Source organism: Anomaloglossus baeobatrachus, chromosome 5 (genome assembly GCF_048569485.1).
Source record: "Anomaloglossus baeobatrachus isolate aAnoBae1 chromosome 5, aAnoBae1.hap1, whole genome shotgun sequence".
Lineage (NCBI taxonomy): Eukaryota > Metazoa > Chordata > Amphibia > Anura > Aromobatidae > Anomaloglossus > Anomaloglossus baeobatrachus.
Window position 1 is genome coordinate 270,203,996 of NC_134357.1, and position 25,739 is coordinate 270,229,734.

Sequence of the window (25,739 nt, forward strand, 5' to 3'; positions counted from 1 at the left end):
AAACAAGTGGCCATCATTACTTTAAAAAATGAAGGTCAGTCAGTCCGAAAAGTTGGGAAAACTTTGAAAGTGTCTCCAAGTGCAGTGGCAAAAACTATCAAACGCTACAAAGAAACTGGCTCACATGAGGAACGCCCCAGGAAAGAAAGACCAAGAGTCACCTCTGCTGCAGAGAATAAGTTTATCCAAGTCACCAGCCTCAGAAATCGCAGGTTAACAGAAGCTCAGATTAGAGACCAGGCCAATGCCACACAGAGTTCTAACAGCAGACACATCTCTGAAACAACTGTTAAGAGGAGACTTTGTGCAGCAGGCCTTCAAGGTAAAATAGCTGCTAGGAAATCATTGCTAAGGATAGGCAACAAGCAGAAGAGACTTGTTTGGACTAAAGAACACAAGGAATGGATATTAGACCAGTGGAAATTTGTGCTTTGGTCTGATGAGTCCAAATTTGAGATCTTTGGATCCAAACACCGTGTCTTTGTGCGACGTAGAAAAGGTGAACGGATGGACTCTACATGCCTGGTTCCCACTGCGAAGCATGGAGGAGGAGGTGTGATGGTGTGGGGGTGCTTTTCTGGTGACACTGTTGAGGATTTTTTCAAAATTGAAGGCATACTAAACCAGCATGGCTACCACAGCATCTTGCAGTGGCATGCTATTCCATCTGGTTTGCATTTAGTTGGACCATCATTTATTTTTCAACAGGACAATGAACCCAAACACACCTCCAGGCTGTGTAAGGGCTATTTGACTAAGAAGGAGAGTGATGGGGTGCTTTGTCAGATGACCTGGCCTCCACAGTCACCAGACCTAAACCCAATCGAGATGGTTTGAGGTGTGCTGGACCGCAGAGTGAAGGCAAATGGGCCAACAAGTGCTAAGCATCTCTGGGAACTTCTTCAAGACTGTTGGAAGACCATTTCCGGTGACTACTTCTTGAAGCTTATCAAGAGAATGCCAAGAGTGTGCAAAGCAGTAATCAAAGCAAAAGGTGACTACTTTGAAGAACCTAGAATATAAGACATATTTTCAGTTGTTTCACACTTTTTTGTTAAGTATTTCATTCCACATGTGTTAATTCATAGCTTTGATGCCTTCAATATGAATCTACAATTTTCAGAGTCATGAAAATAAAGAAAACTCTTTGAATGAGAAGGTGCGTCCAAACTTTTGGTCTGTACTGTGTATATATATATATATATATATATATATATATATATAAGTAAATATATATTTGTATAGGTGGGCATCATACACATCCTGAAAAGATTATAAATGAGGGCGTCTTTCACACCCTTGAAAAATTAACAGCAAGGGTCACATGATGGCCCACTAAAAATTTAGAAAAGAGCAAACTGATGATCCTCTAAAGATTTTGACCAAGGGCCTCCTATTTACCATCTTAAAATTTGCTTTGATGGCTGCCTCATTACCCTTTTAAAATTTGAAGCGAGGCCCGCCAAAGAGACCCTCTAAAAATCTGTAGCAAAGGCCACCTTATGGCCCTCTTAAAATTTTGAGCAATGGCCACCTGATGACCTCTAAAAATTTGGAGCAAGGGCTGCCTGATTATGATCTAAAAATTTAGAGCAAGGGCTGCATCATGATCCTCTAAAAATGTGGAGCAGAGGTTGCCTAAAGAGTAAAGACCCTCTAAAAATTTAGAGCAAAGGCCACCTGATGACCCTCAAAAATATTTGAGTGACAGCCACCTGATGAGCCTCAAAATGTTTGGAGCCAGGACCGACTGATGACCCTCCAAATATTTTGACTGAGGGCTCCCTATTAACCCTCTTAAAATAAGGAACAAGTGCTGGCTTATGAACCTCTAAGGTCCAAGGTCCACCTGTTTACCCTTTTAGGATTTGGAGCAAAAACCCTTTAAAAATATGGAGCAAGGATTGCCTGATGACCCTCTAAAAATGTGATGCAGGGGTCGCTTGATGATCCTCTAAAAATTTGGAGCAAAGGCCACCTGATGATCCTCTTAAAATTTTGAGTGAGGGCCACCTGATGATCACAAAAGTTTTGAAGTGAGGGCCGACTGGTGACCTTTTAAAGATTTTGTCTGAGTGCTGTCTATTTATCTTTTTAAAATTTAGTGCAAGTGCCACCTGATGACCCGCTAAAGATTTTGACCGAAGGCTGCCTGTTTATGCCTTAAAAACTGGAGCAAGAGCCGCCTGATGTGCCTCTAAAAAATGGAAGCAAGGGACACCTGTTGACCGTCAAAAAATTTAGAGCAAGGGCTGGCTGACAACCCTTTTTGGGAAAGAAATGGATGCATGGGAATACACCAGAAAAAAGGAACACTTCAATTGGCTTTAGGTTCTGCCGCTGTTATCCTGTGGGGTTGAGAAGTCTGGGTCAATCCAGCACCTGTTCCTTTTGATCAGAGCCAGCTGGTCAGCATTTTCAGTTGACAGGCGGATGCGCCTATCAGTTATTATGCCCCTGGCGGCACTAAAAACCCGCACTGGCAATACTCTTGCGACAGAGCAGGCCAGCACCTCCAGGGCTTAGAGAGACAGTTCATGCCATGTTTCCAGCTTGCATACCCAATAGTTATACAGCACAGAGGAATCATGGAGGATGCTGGTATGGTCAGCAAGGTACTTCTTGACCATCTTCAAAAACATTACCTCCTTGTCAGAATACCCCGTAAATCAGAGCCTGGCCACTGGGAGTATCTAATGAAACTGTCACAGACCTTTGATAGTGTTCCCCTTCCTCGGTTGGACCTGGTATGTGTCTCCGTCATCTCTCCTCCTTGGTTGCCCAAAGAACTATGACCTCTGCCACCAGCATTGTCAGATGGGAATGTTTGTAATAATTGTTTGTTTGAGTAGGGCCTTCTGGTATTGCAACATTTTACTAACTTTCTCCGTTGGAGGAAGGAGAGATGAAAAGTTGTACTTGTAATGTGGGGCGAGAAGGGTGAACAACGAACAATCAGTGTTGGCAAATTTTTTTATAATGTGAGGGTTAAGGGAAAGGCAATAGAACATAAAGTAAGCCATGTGTGTCAGACTCCAAATAGGCAAGAGTTCCCTGTGCCTACCAGGAGGATTTCTCTCCATCTCTTGCTCCTCTTCCCTCTCGTCCTCCTCCTCTTCTTGAGCCCATCCACACTGAAAATATGGGATTAAGCTGGTATGGGTAGTATCCTCTGTAACCCAGGCAACAATCTCCTATTCCTTCTCCACCTACTCTTCCTCAGCCTCCGCCTCTTCATTATCATCCAATCTGTGCTGAGAGATGAGATGAGGCTCAGTTGGGTAGTATCACTACATACAAAGTATGAACTTTCTCCACCTGGTCCACATGCAAAGCTGTTCAGGTTTGCAAACCAGCTTGGACCAAAAAGAAAATTGGGTTCAGCAACTTGACCCCAAATGTGACCCGAGACAATGAACCCCATACAAGTCAATGGGGAGCCGAATTTCTGGGCTGCAAAATGGTTGTAGTAAGGGCTAGGGGGCAGCAAAAGGAACCTAAATGGGGGTAAGTGTATACCAATTGCACTGAAAACTAATGTGGATAGGTACATTACTTAAAGAGCTTCTGTCACCATAGCAATTATGGTTACAGCAAGTAAATGCAGAACTAAAACATTTTAACAGTGACCCCACAAAGATGGATTACAGAGATTTGCCGCAGACCAACAATTTTAAAAAAGGCCCTTACAGGGCCTATATTCTGAGTTTATCCACACAGTCAACATTGCCAGACTTCCCCCACAAAGCAATACATTTAACCTAATTCCCCTTTATAACTTGCATTCCCAGTTCATCCACACAGTCAAGATTGCCTGCTTAACCATAAGAGTATAAATTTCACATCTAGGCCTCAAAAGAGCCTCTTTAAACTGCTGCTCTACACAGCCAAGATTGCCAGACTTCCCCAAAAAGCAGAAGTTTAACAAATCTGCCCTATGTAGCCTGTATTCCCAGTTCCCCACAGAGCCAAGACTGATAGAGTTCCACCACAGGCTACCAAATTGTAAAAAAGGCCCCCAAACAGCCTCTTTACCAGGTTAACTCTTAGGGGTACTTTACACGCTGCAACATCGCTGCCGATATATCGTCGGGGTCACGTCGTTAGTGCAAAAACGTGCAAAATCGTTGCTCGTTGACACATCGCTCATTTCCATAATATCGGTGCTGCTGCAGGTACGATGTTGTTTGTCGTTCCTGCGGCAGCACACATCGCTACGTGTGACGCCGCTGGAACGACAAACATCTCCTTACCTGCGTCCACCGGAAAAGGTGGAAGGAAGGAGGTGGGTGGCATGTTCCGACCGCTAATCTCCGCCCCTCCTTTTCTAATGGGCGGCGGTTCAGTGACGCTGCTGTGATGTTGCTGTGACGCTGAACGAACCGCCCCCTTAGAAAGGAGGTGGTTCGCTGGTCACAGCGACGTCGCAAAGCAGGTATGTGCTAATAATATAATAATATAATATAATGATAATATTCGCTACGGCAGCGATCACCACATAGCGTGCCACCAACGGGGGCGGGTGCTATCGCACGCGACATCGCTAGTAATCGCTAGCGATGTCGCAATGTGTAAAGCACTCCTTACAGCCACGATTGCCCAAGATCCAACACAGAGCACCCAATATTTGAAAAGTCTCCTAAACATCCTTTTTATCCGATTGACCCTCACAGTTATCATTTCCCAAGATCCACCAAACAGTGACCACCAATACGACTTAAAACTTACCTGAGATATAATTGAATAGTGTGTCGCCCAGGGAATGGGATACTCAGTCTCGGGCAGTATATACAATTGGGGATGTCACTGTGGTGGCCGTTGCCCGGTCCCGTGCCCTGAGTGCTTTCTATAAAAGGTGTATTTACAGGGGTGATAAGAGTTAATGTTCATGTGATGCCACCTGCGGCTTGCGGTTATGATTGTGGAACCACCACTGCTGATGTGGGTACTCCCAGGGCTGGTGGTAGTGGCAGCTGTGATGGTAGGCCCTCCGCAGGTAGGGCTGAGCCTGGGAGATGTATGGGATGGGAGCTTGTGCACTTTATAATGAAGGAGACCACACCGGGGTTGTAATGAACAGTCCTTAGTCACTTTTAACCCTTGGACGGCTGGTTCAGGTCCCTGGTATGCCAGTGCCAGTTTAGTGACTCGGTTGCTCTGTCTCAGCACTCTCAGTGTAGTTGAGCCCCGAAGCTTGAAACTTTGGGGGTCCCCCAGCTGTGTCACAGTGGTCTGTACGTTCGGCTGGCATTGTGGACCCTGTGGGGAGGTATGTGTCCGAACCCTGATCCTTGCTTTACTGCAAATGCCCCCGGATCTGTAGGTCAGTGAGGGCCCATGGATGACCTTCACTGGGCAGGATTTGCCAGGCCGTATGAAACTGTCGCCTGACCTAGGGCCCTGTGCCCCATGCGTGCCCAGGTTCCAGTGATGCTCCCTTGTACCGTCCCTGTTACAGGGACCCAGCTCCAGGCACACTTCTTCCTGCACCTCACATTGTGCTCACTCTTCTACAACTCCAACAGACTGTCTTGGCCCCTCCCACCAGGTGGTCTAGTCCCTCGGTTCGCTCTGCCCACTGGGTGGCCCTCCCCTTATCTGACTAACTCTTTGAGCCCTGGTGTGAGTGGCTACTGGGAATTTAGGTGTGTGCAGGTGTTACTGGCACTGGTGTTCCAGGTCCCAGAGGGTAGGTCCTGCATCCCCCGGGAGGATGCAGTTCCCTGTAGTGCCCTGAGTGGCTCAGGGGCGCTACAATAGCATCCCACGATGGGTGAAAATTCAGCAGCTGTCCACTATTGCTGACAATCTGATGCACCAGCCATGATCAATGTTGTCACGGACCATGGACCTTTAACCCCTTAAATGCTGCTGTCAATAGTGACTATGGCATCTAGATGGTTAACAGAGTGTGGGGAGGCTCCTTCTTTAACCCCATTGGAAACCTGAGATCATGATTGTGTGGTGCTCCTGATTATTGTCAATCGCAATTCATGGCACATAAAGGCCTTAAGGCTGCTTTACACCAGACAATCTATCGTGCGATAGATCGTCAGGGTCACGGTTTTTGTGACGCACATCCGGCATCGCTGGCAATGCCGGCCTGTGTGACACCTCCTAGCGACGCAGTATCGCTCACAAATCGTGAGTCGTGTACTGCTCACTAGGTTCCATAATATCGTTTAATTTAGTTGTTCATCGTTTCCGTGGTAGCACACGCCGCTCCGTGTGACACCCCGGGAACGATGAACAGCAGCTCACCTGCGTCACGCGGCCGCCGCCGGCTATGTGAAGGAAGGAGGTGGGCGGAATGTTTACGTCCCGCTCATCTTCGCCCCTCCGCTTCCATTGGCCGGCGGCCGTGTGACGTCGCTGTGACGCCGAACGTCCCTCCCACTCCAGGAAGTGGACGTTCGCCGCCCACAGCGTGGTCGCACGAGAGGTAAGTGCGTGTGACGGCGGTTACCGACTTTGTGCGCCATGGGCAGCGATTTGCCCGTGACGCAAAAAGGACGGGGGCGGGTACGATCGATTGTGAAATTGCACAATCGGTCGTACCGTGTAAAGCAGCCTTTACAGTCTGCCGGCTATTGTGACCTGTTGAGATGGTAGCAACATTTACACTAGGTAGTAAAAAGAACATTTTTCTTTCCTGGTTGATTCCTCAAAGTTTCGTAGAACTTCATATCCATGGCCACTCGTCCATTTTTATGTGCGGAGAATGACCAGAATACCGACAGGCATATTGTAGTTGGTATTTTCAACTACTGTCCACTGCTGCTTACAAACCCTGGCCAACATGTGTAATGTGGAGTTCCAGCATGTGGGCACGTCGCACACCCATCGGTGATCTGGCACTTGCAAGCACTGCTGCAGCACTGCTGACCGGTGTCACGAATGTATCGCAGCCTGATGTGATCTCAGAGGGATCTGAGATTAGAAGGTCACAGAAAGTTATTAATTGCAAAGCTGCTTTAGTAACTACTCGTCATTTACCCTGAGTTGGTGTGTATTTAATTTCTTCTGGTACTGAAGGGGTTAAAGTTCATTCCTATCCTGAAGGGATCTAACAGATAGTTGTAATCTCAGCTGCAGCCACTCCCTTCTGCTGTAAGTATACATTCCTCACTCTTTCCTATGATGGCTATAGCTCATAACACTATGCTGTCAACTTTGATGGAGTCAGTCTTTGTAGAAAGCTGAAGTGTCACTTTAGTTGCAACTGAGAAGTTTTTGCTGGGGTGTTATTTTTGTGTCTTTCCCTACCTGTTTGTCTTTCCTACTTCGTGTTGCTTTATTGCATTAGCAAGACTTGTGTCTCACTGGCCTTCACTAGTCAGGGTGAGTTCAGGGCCAGTGAGGGACTAGGCATGTGATGGGCGCATGAGAAGAAGGACCCATTTAGGGACATTAGGGGGTGCAGTGATCAGCCTCAGGTGAGTGTTAGGAGGTAACCCCACTCCTCTCTAGCACCAGGGCCGTCCATTGTATTATTACACTGGTGTTTCTACTGTCCTACGCTACTCACCGGGTGTACTCTTGGACCTGGCGTGACAGGTGCAGTCACATTGTGACATTATAGCTAGCCATAAAATTCTAATATTAATCCAGTCACAGGTCTTGCACAACTGTGGCGCCCTGGACTAGCCAGGTCGTCACAGGTAACACACACACACACCCCCACCCCACCAGACAGTTACATTAGCCAGACACAAAATCCTTGTTGCCTCCATCCAGGGTCTGATGTCCACACCAGGTGGGGCGGAGCCAGGTGGTTGGCCCCACCCACCAAGGAGTTCACAGGCCTGGAGGCAGGAAAAGTGACAGATGAGTTCAGGAGGTTGAAGTGAGAGGAGTAAAGTGGAGAGTGTCTGGGTTTGTGGCCCGGGCACTGACAGCAAGGTTGGCAGACGGTGGTGGCTGTCTGCAGGAGTGGTGGATCAATGCGGAACCGTAGGACCGGGGTCGGGCGGTGGCCCGCCGGTACCGACCGGGGAGCGAAGTGAAGCTAGCACACACAGGCAGGGCCATCGGACCCCGACTAGGCTTGGAGCCGCCGTCAACAGTCAAATCTGAGTGTGACAGGAACCCCAGGGATTTCCAAACTACCAAAGACCTGTTAGAAGGCAACCGTCCGCACCGTGAGGGTATACAGCCACTGCCAACGGCTAGAGACCCAAGGGCCAGCGCCTGCGGGCAGAACGGGCTCCTCTGGCATCCATACACCGGGGAGCGGACTACGATTGGGGATCCATCATAGTCAAGACAGTATACAAAGGTGCAGGGAAAGACAGCCGCCATCATATGTCCGGGGAGGGACACTGCAGCCGGCTGCGGGACCCGTCCATCCAGCCGTTTGGTTTACCGGAGACTTTGTGCATCTCTTGCTGAGTGAGTACACCCGTGCCATCCGGCACCGCGCCGTGCTGTCCCTGCAACCCTGCACCTCACCCACCCTGCCTCCCCGTCTCACCACCGGGCCCTGGGACCACCAACCCCTACCCATGGAGGGGGAAAGCAACATCCCAGCTGCTCCCTAACATCGCTCCCGGGATCCCCGTCACCAGCAGCGGTGGTGCCCATCTTCACCACAACCCGTGGGTGGCGTCACGGACTAACTCCCCAAACAAACCAACCCCCCTTTTCACTCACGGGAGAGGAGCGCCGCTCGAGTCCTCGGATCCAGCCCACTGCTCAAGCCACCGAGCAGCAGCAGCGCCGTACCCGAGCGTTAGCGAGCGCAGCGCCCCGCCGCCAGCGACACAACAAGTACAGAGGTTATCGATAGAAGTGACGTATCTGCGTTCACAGGTTGTGCAGCAGCTACCGCAGATTGTAGGTTTATAGGTATCAGCTAGCAGCCAGACTGAACCAGAACCCAGCATAGCCCTCCCAGAAAGGATTTCTTGAGGGAGGGATACATTTTTGGTTTTCAGGTAAGCTTGTAAACTCTATTTAAAATTTTGTCCTCTTTCCTCAGGGAGTGAGGCACAACTGGTGGATATTGTGGTCTTATTCCTGCAAAGAGATCCCCAGTCCTGGGCCTTGTCCCTTCCGATCGATTCTCAGTTTTTTCTGTCAATAGACGAGTTTTTTATGGCCCTCGTGTTATTTATAATAATCCGGACCATGTCTCCCTTGCTGGTTCCAAGCTATGTAGACTTCAGTTGCGGGTTTTGTCAGTGGAGGATTTTTGTTCGGAGTTCCGCAGATGAGCCACTGAAACTAGGTGGAATGACTCCGCCCTCAGAAGCCATTTTTGTCAAGATTTTTCTGGAAAGCTAAAAAATGCCCTGGCTATGTACAAAGCGCCTGAGTTTTTAGAGGCTACCAATGTTTTAGCCATCTAAATTGATAGATACCTCAGTGATAGACCTATGTTCACCCATTTTTCTATAGATCTCCCTGGGGTAAAAGCTTTCCAGTGGTTCCAGATGAAGCCATGCAGTTAAAGTGCGTTTTTCCTCGATCTGGTTCACCTGGGAAGCGCAAGATGGGGGTCAGTTTATTTTGCCGTCAAAAAGCTAATTTCATTGATGCCTGTGCATCAGTACTTAAACTAAAAAATAATTTGTCGGAATACCTTTTGATCCCAGGCTGTGTGGACATTACAGCTTGGCAATATATATCTCCCCCATATGTAGTTATGGGTAAAAGACAGTCCATTGTTGTCCGGCTATAGAAGGTCACATTGTTTGGATACACAAACTGCTTCCTGACCTATCTTTCTTGCTTGGTTTTCATCCATTTCCCTTTAGGACCCTGTGGCGTTGTTCAGCCTGTCAGCTGCTATTTATCAGTACTGTCCTTGTCTATATATACCTTCACTTCCTATTACTCGGTGCTGGTCATATTTGATACATCTTTATGAAGTCCTCAATGCAAGCAAGCGGCTTGCATACATCAGGAGAATCTTGGTGGTTGTTGCAGCTTCTCTCCCTGAGTCAACTAGAGATAAGTTGTTTGTAGTTTTCCCTTTTTTGTTATCCCTGTGTTTCCTTTAGTGCTTAGTAGGGTTGACGAATAACTCAACTCATCCGCTTCCTACCTATAGCCCAGATCAGGGTCAGCCTAGGGTCAGGTATTCGGCTGGGCGCATAGGTACCTATATAGGGGGGTGAGGGAATCCAGGGCGCAGTGGTAAGCTTGGTCAGAGGTCACCATGTCTCCCTTCCCTAGACAAAGGGTTTCCCTTTACCTTTCGCCATTCGCTTGGTACTTTCCCGTACCTAGCGTGACACGGGCATCTCAGTTTGTCCTACCTGCAGATATTGTTATAGGTATGAAAACTTAAATTATTTCTTTTATTTTGGAAAGTGGGGCAGGGACCAATATAGTGAATGCTCAATTTGCCTAAACTCATGGTTTCTCTGGTAGTACTCTGGCAAAACCTATCCTTACGTTTACTATCAACTCTGTGCCTCTTAGCGGCACTTTGCACGCTGCGACATCGCAAGCCGATGCTTGCGATGCCGAGCGCGATAGTCCCCGCCCCCGTCACAGCTGCGATATCTTGCGATTGCTGGCGTAGCGAACATTATCGCTACGGCAGCTTCACATGCACTCACCTGCCCTGCGACGTCGCTCTGGCCAGCGACCCGCCTCCTTATTAAGGGGGCGGGTCGTGCGGCGTCATAGCGACATCACACGGCAGCTGGCCAATAGAAGTGGAGGGGCGGAGATGAGCAGAACGTAAACATCCCGTCCACCTCCTTCCTTCCGCATAGCTGGCGTGAGCCGCAGGACGCAGGTAGGAGATGTTCCTCGCTCCTGCGGCTTCACACACAGCGATGTGTGTGTCGCGGGCGGCGGGGCGCTGCGCTCACCACGCTCGGGTCTGGCGCTGCTGCTGCTCGGTGGCTCGAGCGGTGGGCCGGATCCAGGGACTCGAGCGGCGTTCCTCGCCCGTGAGTGAAAGGGGTGGTTTGTTGGTGTTTGGGATGTCGGTTTGTGACGCCACCCACGGTGTGTGGTGAGGTTGGGGCACCACCGCTGCTCTGTACGGGGATCCCGGGAGCGATGACAGGGAGCAGCTTGGATGTTTTCCTCCCCTCCGTGGGTAGGGGGATTTTGGTAGTCCCGGGGCCCGGAGTTGTTGTCTGTAAGGTGAATGGCGGGGCCTGGCCAGGTGCAGGGTCGCGGGGCAGCGCAGTGCCAGACAGCACGGTGGTACTTACTCAGCCAGTAACGCACACGGAGTCTCTGGTAAAACAAACGGCTGGATGGACGAGTCCCACAGACGGCTGCGACGGTCACTCCCGGTAGGTTGGCGGTAACTGTCTCTCCCTGCACCTGTGTTATGTTCTCGGCCCCGATGGCTTCCCATCGGTAACCCGCTCCCCAGCGGTAAGTTGGCTAAGGGAGCCCCTGTTTGCCCGCAGGCTCTGGCCCTGGGAGCTCCAGCTCTGGCGGTAGCTTTCTCCCCCTCACGGTTTGGGCGGTTGCCTTCAATTGGGTCTTTGCTGCTGGGAAACCCTGGAGGTTCCCGTCGCTGACGGATTTGACCGGTTTAACGGCGACTCCTAGCCTGGTCGGGGTCCGTAGGCCCTGCCGGATGGTGCTGGCTTCTCTTCGCTCCCCGATCCGGTACCGGCGGGCCACCGCCCGACCCCGGTCCTTACGGTTGTGCGTCAATCGGCCTCTCCTGCAGACGGTCACCACCGTCTGCCAACCTTGCTGTCAGGTGCCCGGGCCACGTACCCGGACACGGCCAGTCAGTTCCTCCACTACCACTTCCTTCCTTCACTCTCTTCTCCTTTTCACTAACTGCTCTCTATCTGACTGTCTGTCCTTCTCTCCCGCCTCCAGGACTGTGAACTCCTCGGTGGGAGGAGCCAACTGCCTGGCTCCACCCCACCTGGTGTGGACATCAGCCCCTGGAGGGAGGCAACAAGGGTTTGTGTCTGACATTGATGTTCCTAACCGGGGTGTGGGGTGTGTTGTTGCAGTACCTGTGACGTCCTGGCTTGAAGGCTCAGGGGGATGTCCCTGCTGTTCATCCTTCAAGGAAACTATTTGTGCAATTATATTTGTGCCTCAAGATTTTAGGGGAGCATCATAACTTGGTTATTGCAGGTCATCCAGGTAGTAAAGCAATATTTGACCTCCTTTCTCGTTATTTTTGGTGGCTAAGGTTGCATCAGGGTGTGGTCAAGTTTGTATCTACCTATAATGTTTGTGCACGTGCTAAGACCCTATACTTGATAGACCATGGACACATTTATTCATGGATTTTATTACTGACTTTCCTTTATCCACTTGACAAACTGTTATTTTAGTAGTGATGGATAGGTTTAGTAAAATGGTGCACTTCATTGCCTTACCTGCTCTTCCTAATGCTAAAACTTTAGCTCAAGTGTTTATCACAGAGATCATGAAGCTTCACGGTGTTCTCTCTGGTCTGGAGTCAGATTGAGGAACCCAGTTTGTATATAAATTTTGGAAAGAATTTTTTACTCGTCTGTAGATACATCTATCCTTTTCTTTGGCTTTCCATCCTCAATTGAATGGTCAAACAGAATGTCTGAATCAAAGTCTAGAAATGTGCATTAGATGTTTTGTGTCTGAAAATCAGAAAGATCGCTCATCTTTCATACCCTTGGCTGAATTTGGATTAAACAATTGGCGCAATGAGTCTACTGATAGGTCACCATTTTTTGGTTCATACGACTTTTACCTTTAAGGGCCATTTACACGCTGCGACATCGCTAACGAGATATCGTCGGGGTCACGGTGTTTGTGACGCACATCCAGTGCCGTTAGCAACATCGCAGCGTGTGACACGCTGGAGCGACCTTAAACGATCGCAAAAGAGGCAAAAATCATTTGTCTGCGAGAGGTCATTTATTTACCAAAAATCGTTGTCGGGTCAGTAGCGATGTTGTTGCTCGTTCCTGCGGCATCACACATTGCTATGTGTGACACCACAGGAGCAACGAACATCTCCTTACATGAATGAAGTAATCCAGCTGAGTGTTAACATGATGTTATGATTAAGGGCGTCAAGCCAGAAACGCGTTAACGTCTCTGTGAATTGTCTGTACTGCACTGAATAAATCACCATGAACACTCAGCTGGATTACTTCATTCATTTATTGCTGTGCAGCCAGGGCAGGGCCAATATCCGAGACTGAAGCACGGTGAAGTCAGGCATGGGTGAGCTGGATTTCTAAACATCTCCTTACCTCCGTCCACCGGCAATGAGGAAGGAAGGAGGTGGGCGGCATGTTCCAGCCGTTCATCTCCGCCCCTCCTCTGCTATTGGACGGCTGCCGTGTGACGTCGCTATGACGCCACACGAACCACCCCCTTAGAAAGGAGGCGGTTCGCCGGCAACAGCGATGTCGCAGGGAAGGTAAGTCCGTATGACAGGTGTTAGCGATGTTGTGCGCCACGGGCAGCGATTTGCCCGTGACGCACAACCAACGGGGGCGGGTACGCTCGCTAGCGATATCGGTACCGATATCGCAGCGTGTAAAGTACCCTTTAGTTCTGTGCTTTCTGTAATGCAGGTCTTCTGTGGTTCCTGAGGAGGAACGGTTTTCTTTGTCACTCTTCTGTATGTCCAGGGATACAAAACAATCTAAAAGTTATGGGGAACAGATAGAAGCGCATGTCTGATAAAAGATGTTTATCAGGTCTGGACCTGTATGTGAATGATTGTGTGTGACTTTCCACGAGAAATATAAAGTGGAACACTTCTTAGAAACTAGGTCCTAGCTTCATTGGTCCATACAAAGTAATTGCCATTATTAATCCTGTGGCCTTTCTTCTTGAGCTACCTCAAGCACATAAAATCCATGTTTTTCACAGATCCTTGCTCAAGAAATATGTTCCGTCTTTGGAGTGATCACCCTTACCATCACCTCCAGTTATTCTTGATGGTAATTTAGAGTTTCAGGTGGCCAGAATCGTGGATTCTCATTTTGTTTGCTGTTCTCTCCAATATCTGGTACATTGGAAGGGTTATGGTCCAGAAGAAAGGATGTGGGCACCAGCATCGGATATTAATGCCAGTAGGTTGGTGCATTTCTTCCATGTGTCTCATCCGGAGAAACCTGGTCCTGAGAGTCCAGAGGCCCCTCGTAGAAGTGGGGCGGGGGTAAAGTCAAGAGTGTGTCACAGCCTGATGTGATCTTGGTAGGATATGGGATCAAAAGGTCACAGATGTTGTTGATTGCAGATCCACTTTAGTGCCCATTCGTCGTTTACCCTGAGTTGGAGCGTATTAATTCCTTTTGGTACTGAAGGGGTTAAGATTCTTCATTGCTATACTGCAGGGATCTGACACGTAGTTGTAAAATCAGCTGCAGCCACACTTTTCTGCTATAAGTATCAAATCCTCACTCCTTCCTATGCCGGTTATAACTCATACCTCATACCTCTACTGGTCACTTGGAAGGAGCCAGTCTCTGGAGAAAGCTATGTTGTTGCTTTAGTTGCAGCTGAAAAGTTCCTGCTGGAGTGTTATTTTTTGTTTTTCCCTACGTGTTTGTCTTTCCTACCTCATGTTGTCCTATTACAGTAGTGAGACTAGCGTCTTGCTAGCCTTCACTAGTCAGGGTGAGGTCAGGGCCAATGAGAGCCAAAGCACATTATGGGCACGTGATGGCGTACAAGCAGAAGCACCCAACTAGGTACGTTAGGGAGTGCAATGATCAGCCTCAGGTGAGTGTTAGGAGGGGACCTCACTCCCCTCTTCCTAGTACCATGGCTTTCTGATGTATTGTTACCCTGGTGTTTCCTCCAGCGGCAAATCAAAAACAAATCGCTAGAATGGGGAACACCTAATACTTGGTCTGGGAACTTCCCGCATGTGGGGAACAATCTTTTGTGTATAATCCAGCTCATTGTGTATTCATCCCAAATCGTTATGGAGTCCCACACTCAGCTTTACCAAGGCTGTGCAATCCACAAAAAAAAATATCCAGCTCAATATATGATTTTCTTTACTGATATTTACCAATGAACAGCATTACAAGTCTATCATTTCCTTATTCTATATTTTTATACTTTCAGTATTTATGTATCTTAGATATTTTATAACTAATATATATTCCGTGCTAAGTTATGACATATGCAGTAAAATATGTATTTACACAAATGTACATTTACAGTGCAACGACTTACAATCCAAGAACATTTTGCCAACATTAAATGAATATTCAGAAATTCATTTTCCATTAAAATCATAATTATCAAATTGTATAACAAAAAAAATATTTTCTGGCAACTATCTTCATACATTGAGAAAGTTCTACACATCGTTTGCTAATGAACTTTCAAACATTCAGGGAGCTACCCATTAATTAACAGACAGAATTAAGGAGTAAGCTCATGAGAATCCCAGGAGCCATGCGCTGACACATTCTCCATTGATGACTGAGTAGCGATCGCCTTCTCTCTTTGGCCACCCCACTGCCTTTTCCTGCCTGATGACGTACTGTGGATCCCTCTTCTTCACTGCAGTCCTCGCTCTCCGTTTTCCTTCCCAGGTTGGGTCAGTGACTTCATTGCCAACAACCTCGTCTTCCACTTCTGCACTTTGATCCTCCTGACTTGTTCACTTAACAACATCCCCTGTTAGCAACTGTGTCTCATCATCATCATCATCATCAACCTCTTGAGAAACAAATTGCCGTTCCCCACCATCGTCTTCTTCTGATCGGCTATTCACATATTTGGACATCATTATGCACAATCTCCTCATATCCCTCTTGAAACATGTAGGGCAAGAGGCAAGAATCAATAAATATCCAAACAAGGAGCCTCATGGTTATACCTTAAAGTCTCATATAGGTTATACTGGTATAGGGTATAAAATGACCCTCCAGTATGGCCACGAGACAGCACACTACAATAACATGTAATAAAACAAGAGGTAAAGGAGTTTTTGGTGCAATTAGAAAGTTATTTTATTAATAATAAATAGTGGGACAATACATATATAAAAAGGACATCAGAAGAAGAAGAAGTGGTCCCGTACCGCGAAACGGCCGTCGCAGGTTCCCCTCTGGTCTGGCTCCCCTGAACCACCATTGTATTAGGTAAGCGCTGAATTTGGCTTTATAATCTACTCCTGGATACGGGCTATTGCGACACATGCTAATATGCTGATATATGATACGTAGCCCATCTCCACTTGAAATGGTTTTGCCACCTACAAGCTTTTACTAGCGTCTTTCCTGGGTTCTAACATTTTTGGGTTGTTTTTGTTATATCCCATCTCACTGAATATATATTTTTTTTTACAATTGTGGTCTATGGGACCTTAGCATTTATTCCCTAACCGTATGCTTGAAACGTCCTTTCTATATATGTATTGTCCTTGTTACGGGGGGCTGTCTGATAATAACCGAAAGGAGTATCAGACAGTCAGGGTCCACCGTGCAAAGACTTTGCTGCAGACTATGGCAGAGTGCAATACCTCTGTTAACTCACAGAAGGATATAATAAGAAAGTAAAGCAATTCCTCCCTTACTTGGAGGGTGTGTGGAATGATCTCTGTTAATAATCACAGAGACAAAGGCAATGTGTGCGAAATGGCACCTACCTAGGTCCGCTCTTCTAGTGGTGCAAAAGAGACGAACAGCAGCGTAAGCCGCACAAAGCTCCTACCTGCGTTCACTCCACTAGTGTGCGAGGACACGAACCACTAGATATGGCACCTGCCTAGGTCCGCTCTTCTAGTGGTGCAAAAGAGACGAACAGCAGCGTAAGCCGCACAAAGCTCCTACCTCTGTTCGCTCCCCTAGTGTGCGAGGATACGAACAACTGCCAGACGCAGTATAAGGAACGTTACCCTAGCGGCAACGTCCACCTACGAGTACAATCACAAGGCCCAGCCAGACCATGTGCCTCAGGCACCTGCCTATGTCTGCTCCCCTAAGAGGTAAGGATACGGACAGCAGCCGAAGCTGTAAGGTATAAGAACGCTACCCTGCCGGTAGCGCTCACCTAGCATAGACAGAGGAATGCCTAGAGGAACGCGCACAGAGCGTCTACTCATATGCATGAACCAAGAGGACTGAGCACCATGCGGCGTGTGTCAGGGTCTTATATAGACTCTGTGCCTCATCCAAGATGGAGGACACCAGAGCCAATCCGCTTCCAGAACGACAGGAGTGACGTCATGCTGGCCTATCACCGAGCAAGACGTCACAAGCACATGACCAGCAACCAATCGGCATAGAAGGTGTCAGAGACATGTGACCTCGTGTCAGCGATGATGTCACCCGCACATGTGCAATGGCTCCAAGATTGGACTTAGTCTCCGGCGCTCGCACATGTGCAGTAGCAAGAAATCTGGAGTTAGTCTCCAGCGCTCGCACATGTGCAGTAGCAAGAAATCTGGACTTAGTCTCCAGCGCTCGCACATGTGCAGTAGCAAGAAATCTGGACTTAGTCTCCAGCGCTCGCACATGTGCAGTAGCAAGAAATCTGGACATAGTCTCCAGTGCTCGCAGCAACCGTAACAGTCCTACTATTTATTATTAATAAAATAACTTTCTAATTGCACCAAAAACTCCTTTTGCTCTTGTTTTATTATAAGAATCAATAAATGTAAATATGAAGAGCTCCTCGGAGTCTCTGAGTGTGGGGTCACTTGTCTCCCGAGACTTGCCATGGTAGGGGGAAGGAGGATCAGGGTCAGGATTATGTGGTCCAGACTCTTGGCTATTGAGACTGGACTGTGTGGAAGACAGGGTGGTGCAGGTAAACATACTGTAAGCATTATCTGCCATTCAACCGACCACGTGTTTACACTAAACTAGCTTCAAGAGTGGGACAGGAAACTAGGTTTCATGGATGATTGTGTTGGTTGTGCTCCTGCAGCAGGCACAGTTTCACCTGGCCAATGGCCTCGGCCTCTGCATGCACCATCAGCGGCACGTCCACTTTCCTATCACTGACCGCATGCTTTGTGCATTTTAAATTAGGTAGATATTATATACTAGAAGGTGGCCCGATTCTACGCATCGGGTATTCTAGAATTTACGTATTGTGTAGTTCATGTATGATTTTTGTTATATATATATATATAGATGTTGTTGTGTGTAGTTACCAAGTGTTTGTGTAGGGCGCTGTACATGTTCTGGGTGTTGTCTGGGTGTGGCGGGGGGTGAGAGCGGTGTTGTATGTGTGTTGCGTGTGTTGCGTTGTTTGTGGAGCGCTGTGTGTCTGTAGCGTTGTGTGTGTGTGTGTTGCGCGGTTTGTGTGTGGTGTGGTGTGTTTTGGGGGGAGGTATGTTTTGTGCAATGTGTGTGTTGTGCGGTATGTGCGTATATTTGTGTGTGCAGCGGTGTTTGTGTGTTGGGTGTTGTGTGTGTGCAGCGTTGTCTGTGTGTGTGGGTGTCTGTGTGTGTGTGTGGTGTGTTGTGCAGTGCACGCGCGTGTGTGTGTTGGGGGGAGGTGTGCACTTCCCATCGTGCTCCATCCCCCATGCAGCGCACTCCCCATCGTGCTCCATCCCCCATGCAGCGCACTCCCCATCGTGCTCCATCCCCTATGCTGCGCACCCCCCATCGTGCTCCATCCCCTATGCTGCGCACCCCCCATCGTGCTCCATCCCCTATGCTGCGCACCCCCCATCGTGCTCCATCTCCCATGCTGCGCACTCCCAAACGTGCTCCATCCGCCATGCTGTGCACTCCCAAACGTGCTCCATCCGCCATGCTGTGCACTCCCAAACGTGCTCCATCCGCCATGCTGCGCATTCCCAAACGTGCTCCATCCGCCATACTCCGCACTCCCAAACGTGCTCCATCCGCCATGCTGCGCACTCCCAAACGTGCTCCATCCGCCATGCTGCGCACTCCCAAACGTGCTCCATCCGCCATGCTGCGCACTCCCAAATGTGCTCCATCCGCCATGCTGCGCACTCCCAAACGTGCTCCATCCGCCATGCTGCGCACTCCCAAACGTGCTCCATCCGCCATGCTGCGCACTCCCAAACGTGCTCCATCCGCCATGCTGCGCACTCCCAAACGTGCTCCATCCGCCATGCTGCGCACTCCCAAACGTGCTCCATCCGCCATGCTGCGCACTCCCAAACGTGCTCCATCCGCCATGCTGCGCACTCCCAAACGTGCTCCATCCGCCATGCTGCGCACTCCCAAACATGCTCCATCCCCCATGCTGCGCACCACCCATCGTGCTCCATCCCCCATGCTGCACCAGCATCAGCCTCTCTACCTGCAGCATCAGCCTCTCTCATCCCAGCATCAGCCTCTCTACCCGCAGCATCAGCCTCTCTCATCCCAGCATCAGCCTCTCTGTCCCCAGCATCAGCCTCTCTGTCCCCAGCATCAGCCTCTCTGTCCCCAGCATCAGCCTCTCTCCTCTCAGCATCAGCCTTTTCTGTCCCCAGCATCAGCCTCTCTCCTCCCAGCATCAGCCTTTTCTGTCCCTAGCATCAGCCTCTCTCCTCCCAGCATCAGCCTCTCTCCTCCCAGCCTACCCCAGCCTCAGCCTCCCCCAGCATCAGCCTCTCTCCTCCCAGCATCAGCCTCTCTCCTCCCAGCATCAGCCTTTTCTGTCCCCAGCATCAGCCTCTCTCCTCCCAGCCTACCCCAGCCTCAGCCTCCCCCAGCATCAGCCTCTCTCCTCCCAGCATCAGCCTCTCTCTTCCCAGCATCAGCCTCTCTCCTCCCAGCCTACCCCAGCCTCAGCCTCCCCCAGCATCAGCCTCTCTCCTCCCAGCATCAGCCTCTCTGCATGAGAGCTCAAGTCTTCTACCAGCCCCTACCCTCCCACACACCAAATGAGCCTTGCGCCCCTACCCCCCCACACACCAAATGAGCCTTGCGCCCCTACCCTCCCACACACCAAATGAGCCTTGCGCCCCTACCCTCCCACACACCAAATGAGCCTTGCGCCCCTACCCCCCTACACACACCAAATGAGCCTTGCGCCCCAACCCCCCCAAATGAGCCTTGCGCCCCTACCCCCCCCCAAATGAGCCTTGCGCCCCTACCCCCCCACACCTAATGAGCCTTGCGCCCCTACCCCCCCACACCAAATGAGCCTTGCGCCCCTACCCCGATTACATGTTTAGAAACTATCTGTTACAAAGGACCTAGCAGCAATCCGTTGGCAACAAAGTTGTGCAGACACAACTTTTGTCTGCTTAGAAAAAATGTATTTTTGGAAGATTTTTTTTTTAACCTGGGAGTCTATTGAAAACACATCAGGTAACTGATTATTTACTGCTACAATTTTCTAGATTGTAAGACACACTCACCTTACCGGGGAGGTGGTGATGGAGACAGAGTCACAGGACACACTTGAGGGTGTTGCGGCGGGTGCCATTGATCTGTGGGTTTCACAGGGCGGGGTGTCTCGGCGGTGGGTGCATAGAGCCAACTGCAGGCTGCATTGAATCGTCCGCTGTTGACACAATGAACTTCAAGAAAATGGCGCAGAGGCAGCGCTTGCGCAGATTGACATGATGGACGTCAAGAAAATGGCCACGGAGTCCTATCTAGGCTCACGCCACCTCCATGGCCATTTTCTTGAAGTCCAGCTCATCAACTGTAGGCGATTCAATGGAGCCCGCAGTCAGTTCAATGCATCTGCTGCCGAGACACAACGTCCTGGGACACCTCGGCAGTCCACCCGCAGATCAATGGCACCCTCCGTGACACCCCCAAGCGCATCCTGTGACCCTGCCTCCTATGAACGTGCTCCACCACCGCCGCCCCGGTAAGCCATATAAAGGGTATTCAACATAGCTCATTCAGATCAATGGTACCTGCTGCCGAGACACCTCGTCCTGTGACCCTCCTGAGTCGCTCCACTCCAGTGTCACCCCTGCGATCCTCCGGCAGATCACCCCCCCACTGTGACACCCTTGAGACCACAGTATCACCGACCGTGCTGAGCACAACACCCCCTCCTCTGAGCCCGCATCATCGCTCTGCCTCCTGTGACTTTCCTGAACCTGTCCACCACCGCCGTTTCCCGTGGTAAGGATCAGGATTAAGTCGCACTAGGACTGTAAGACGGATCCTCATTTTAACATTAAATTATTTTTTCTTATTTTCCTCCTCTAAATTAAATCCTCTTATAATCTGGTGCATCTTATAAAATGAAAAATACGGTATTTATCTCCCATTTGAAACTAATCCAGTAAGAAAAAAACATATCCTTTACAAATGCAATAAAAACGGATGGCTAAGCAACAATCAGTTAACAGATCCGTTTTCCATAGACTCCCATGTTAGAAATACGGATCCTGCAAAAATCACTTTTAAAATGGACAAAAAAGTTGTGTTTGCAGAACTTTTTGCCACCATATTACTGCTGGATCCATTCTGACGGATGATTACTGGACATGTGAGCATAGCCTTAGGATGGGGCTTCTGCTGGGGGCCTAATAAATAAAATAATTAAGGTTTACAGTCTCTAAGTGATGTGAATATGCAGAACAGGACTTTTTCATCTACACTGTTATCTCTAAGACTTATTTTTAATTAAAAATTGAAAACATAGAAAGGACTGAATCTAGTAGTTACCACTAGAGTGCAGTATACTGTCGGAGGGCTAAGAAAATGATGGAGTCACCCAACTGAAATGTTCTTGGGGATAAAACTAAATTATACCTATAACATCATGTATGAGATTTTTATGCAACCGATGATCTAGTGTAGTAATATACTAATTTAACTATCATTATTATTTTTTTTCCAAAAACTACATTTCCTTTTCCTTTATTTACATAAAATTTGCACAGACTCGTAAGACAGGTTAACAAAATATCAAAAAGAGTTAACACGGCACTTCTGTGCGAAGAGATAGGTTCTCTGGTAGGGTCCAACTCCGTAAAGATAAATGTAATTAAACCAGGAACTCCATTTTTTTTAAATTTAGAAAAAAATTTAATTGTTCACAGTAAACAGCTCAGTCAGTTGACGTTTCGGTCATTAGGCTGACCTTCATCAGATAAACTAGCTGTGTTGGGTAGTTTGGAAAAACCATAAGATCAATGAAGAAAATGAGAAACAATCGCATATACTGTATCTGAGGAATGTAGAACCAAAATGAGGAGTGGAAACAACTGTTTATGTCACATAGAAAAAAAGTGGGAAGGTCAGCCTAATGACTGAAACGTCAACTGACTGAACTGTTTGCTGTGAACAATTAAAATTTATTCTAAATTTCAAAAAAATGGAGTGCCTGGTTTAATTACATTTAGGTTAACAAAATATAGTTTTGAACAATATTTTGGAATATATCAGAATCACAGATATATACTAAAATTGATACATTGTATCTACGTACACAGATACAGTTTACTCACATTAAGGTGTTTTCTACTTGGTGTCTTCTTAGTGAGAAAGTACTTGCTCACAATAATGGTATCTGATCTTGTTTCTAGTTTTACTGTTTTCCAGAGTGATGTTAATCCCGCCCAGCCAGAAAAAAGGGAAATCCAACCTTTGAACAGCAATAAATATTCAGCGAATATACAGTCATATCAGTCTTATCCAGATATGACTGTTGCCACCTGAACTCCAACTGTTATTTGCTGAATAGTGATGGGTGAACACTAAAAATGCTCGTATCTCAAGATGAGCAATTTATATTGCTCAGGTGCTCGTAGGGCCGTCACTGCGGGTTCCCGTTTGGGATGATGGATGGGGGCAGCATGGATGGTGCAGCCCTCTGCAAGCAGGACTTTTCCCCAGGGGTAGGTGAAGGGTTAACATGGAGGTGCAGTGCAATAAATCAGTCCAGACAGGGGAGTGCAGTTTGATTGTTTTTACTTACTGGGTTCGCACCATGGAGACGTGCTGGATCCCTAGTGCGCCCGAGTCCTTTATAGCTGTGCCAGCCAACCTGGTGTCAGTCTCCCACCGATGCATGCTGGTGTATTTATCAGTCCTCCCTGTCATGGAGCTCCTGGAGGTCCTTCTGGTGTCTGGGTCCTGCCTCAGGCAGCTTGGGCTATTTAAGGGAATATGTCCAGGTCCTCCCTTTGCTGCTGATGCCTCGGATGTTAGTGGTGGCAGATGAGTCTTGGAAACCCAAACGCCTGGCAGAGTTAACAGATGGCTTGAAGTCCTGGTCTGTTCTGGGATCTGCACCCCGTGCATGCAAAGTACTGTGAGCCCTGGATGTCCACCCCACAGGATCCCTCTGTCCTTTGAGCTTGCTCTCTCGCTCTCCAGCTACTTTCTCCTCTGAGTGGCTGATCTTTCTACTCAGGTCTTTGCGGGGTCTTTACTACTTTCACTGTGTCTCAAGATTCCTTTGTCTGTCTTGACACCTGTCCTTTTACTACTGCTCACTTCTCACTCCTCTCCTCCTTCCTCTCTCCTTCCTTTCTCTCGCTCTGTCTTCCACTGATTAGCCACACTTCCCAGGTCACTCACTCCTACCCCAGGTCTCATCCCTCCCTTCCCAGTTGGCTACCTGTTAGCTCACAGTGCCCAACCCTGTCACCTGATTCTAAGGGGGTCTCCCACCCTGGTTGTGAGTGTAAATGTCCTAGTGTGCTAGTGTGTGTACTGACTGGACCAGTCATGTTGGACCCGAGCTGGTTCCTTGTTGTTACCTTGTTTTTGTGGCACCTGGTTACCGCAGGGGCGTCACAAGCATAATGGAAGTCAATAGGTAACTTGATCATTTTTCCACCAGACCCCATTAGACATAAAAGAAGGCCTCATACACATTCTGTTAATATTGTTAGGTAGTGGGACTGCTACATTTATAAAGGCTATGGAAGGGCTGCCAAACATTAGAAGAAGGAACTGCAATACCCCCTGGAAGATACAAATAGGACAGCCTCAGAAAAATGTTTGGACCATTTCTAAGGAGTGAGACTTCTAGACTGGTAAAGCTCATGCACTATATGCAAGGGCTGGAAAAAAATAGAAGGAACTACTGCAAGATAGCCAGGAAGAGAAGTAGAGGAGAGGCTCTGATTCAATTCTGGAGTAATATTACAAAGAGTCTGACTCCAAAAGTGGCAAAGGCTACAGTATGCACTCAGTACAAGGGCTAGCTAGAATTCTAAGGGTGAATTGTAATATATGCAGCAAGAGACGTAGAGGAGGGCCTCTGACTAAATTTTGTGTCGATTTTAAAAAGATTCAGACTCCAACCCTGATAAGGCCTATGCACTGTTCAGCCTTCAGAAGTGGTGTCTCGCACTCCCCTGCAAAGTGGGACAGGAAGGTAGGTCTTGTGGATGAACGTGTTTGTTGTGCTCATGCAGTAGGCACAGTTTCACCTGGCTCACGACTTTGACGTATTTGTGCGCCATCAGCAGCATGTCCACGTTCGCATCCCATAGCAATCGCCTTGCGCATGTTAAATTACCTGTGCAGCTAACAGCAGTATTAACAGACAATAAAATTTAATACATGTAGCCTGAAAAATGTCTATCAGTTTTAAGTTGCAGCAACAATGACTGTAAGAAAAGAAGCCTTGCCTACAGTGGGTATGGAAAGTATTCAGACCCCTTTAAATTTTTCACTCTTTATTTCATTGCAGCCATTTGGTAAATTCAAAAAAGTTTATTTTTTTTCTCATTAATGTACACTCTGCATCCCATCTTGTCAGGAAAAAAAAAAAACGAAGATGCAAATTTATTAAACAAGAAAAACTGAAATATAAGATGGTCATAAGTATTCAGACCCTTTGCTCAGACACTCATATTTAAGTCACATGCTGTTGATTTCATTGTGATCCTCCTTGAGATAGTTCTACTTCTTCACTGAAGTCCAGCTGTGTTTAATTAAACTGTTAGGACTTGATTTGAAAAGGCACACACCTGTCTATATAAGACCTCAAAGCTCACAGTGCATGTCACACCAAATGAGAACCATAAGGTCAAATGAACTGCCCAAGGAGCTCAGAGACAGAATTGTGGCAAGGCACGGATCTGGCCAAGGTTACAAAAGAAGTTCTGCAGTACTCAAGGTTCCTAAGAGCACAGTGGCCTCTATAATCCTTAAATGGAAGACGTTTGGGACCACCAGAACTCTTCCTAGACCTGGCTGTCCAGCCAAACAGAACAATCGTGGGAGAAGAGCCTAGGTGAGAGATAAAGAAGAACCCCAAGATCACTGTGGCTGAGCTCTAGAGATGCAGTAGGCAGATGGAAGAAAGTTCCACAAAGTAAACTATCACGGCAGCCCTCCACCAGTCGGGCTTTTATGGCAGAGTGGCCCGATGGAAGCTTCTCCTCAGTGCAAGACATATGAAACCCGCATAGAGTTTCATGAAGGACTCCCAGACTATGAGAAATAAGATTATCTGGTCTGATGAGGTGAAGATAGAACTTTTTGGTGATAATTGCTCATCACCTGCCCAATACAATCACAACAGTGAAACATGGTGGTGGCAACATCATCCTATGGGGCCGTGTTTGAGCTGCAGGGACACGACGCCTGGTTGCAATTGAAGGAAAGGTGAATGCTGCCAAGTGCAGAGATATCCTGGAAGAAAACGTCTTGCAAAATGCTCTGCACTTTAGACTTAGCTGAAGGGTCACCTTCCAACAAGACACTGACTCTAAGCACACAGCTAAAATAACAAAGGAGTGGCTTCAGAACAACTCTGTGACCATTCTTGACTGGCCCAGCAGAGCCCTGACCTAAACCCAATTGAGCATCTCTGGAGAGACCTGAAAATGGCTGTCCACCAACGTTCACCATCTAACCTGACGGAACTGGAAAGAATCTGGAGGGAAGAATGGCAGATGATCCCCAAATCCAAGTGTGAAAAACTTG

At 48.1% G+C, this 25,739-nt stretch overlaps 1 protein-coding gene across 1 annotated transcript in view; it reads right to left on the bottom strand.

Annotated features, from left to right (window-relative positions):
- The window catches only part of LOC142309964 (membrane-spanning 4-domains subfamily A member 4A-like), a 163,236-nt gene extending 140,836 nt beyond the window's left edge, over positions 1-22,400 (bottom strand). Inside the window, exon 1 of the mRNA XM_075347437.1 lies at positions 22,301-22,400. The gene's annotated coding sequence lies outside the window, so the exon portion shown is untranslated. The remainder of the gene's footprint in view (positions 1-22,300) is intronic.
- Between the last annotated feature and the right edge of the window lie 3,339 nt (positions 22,401-25,739).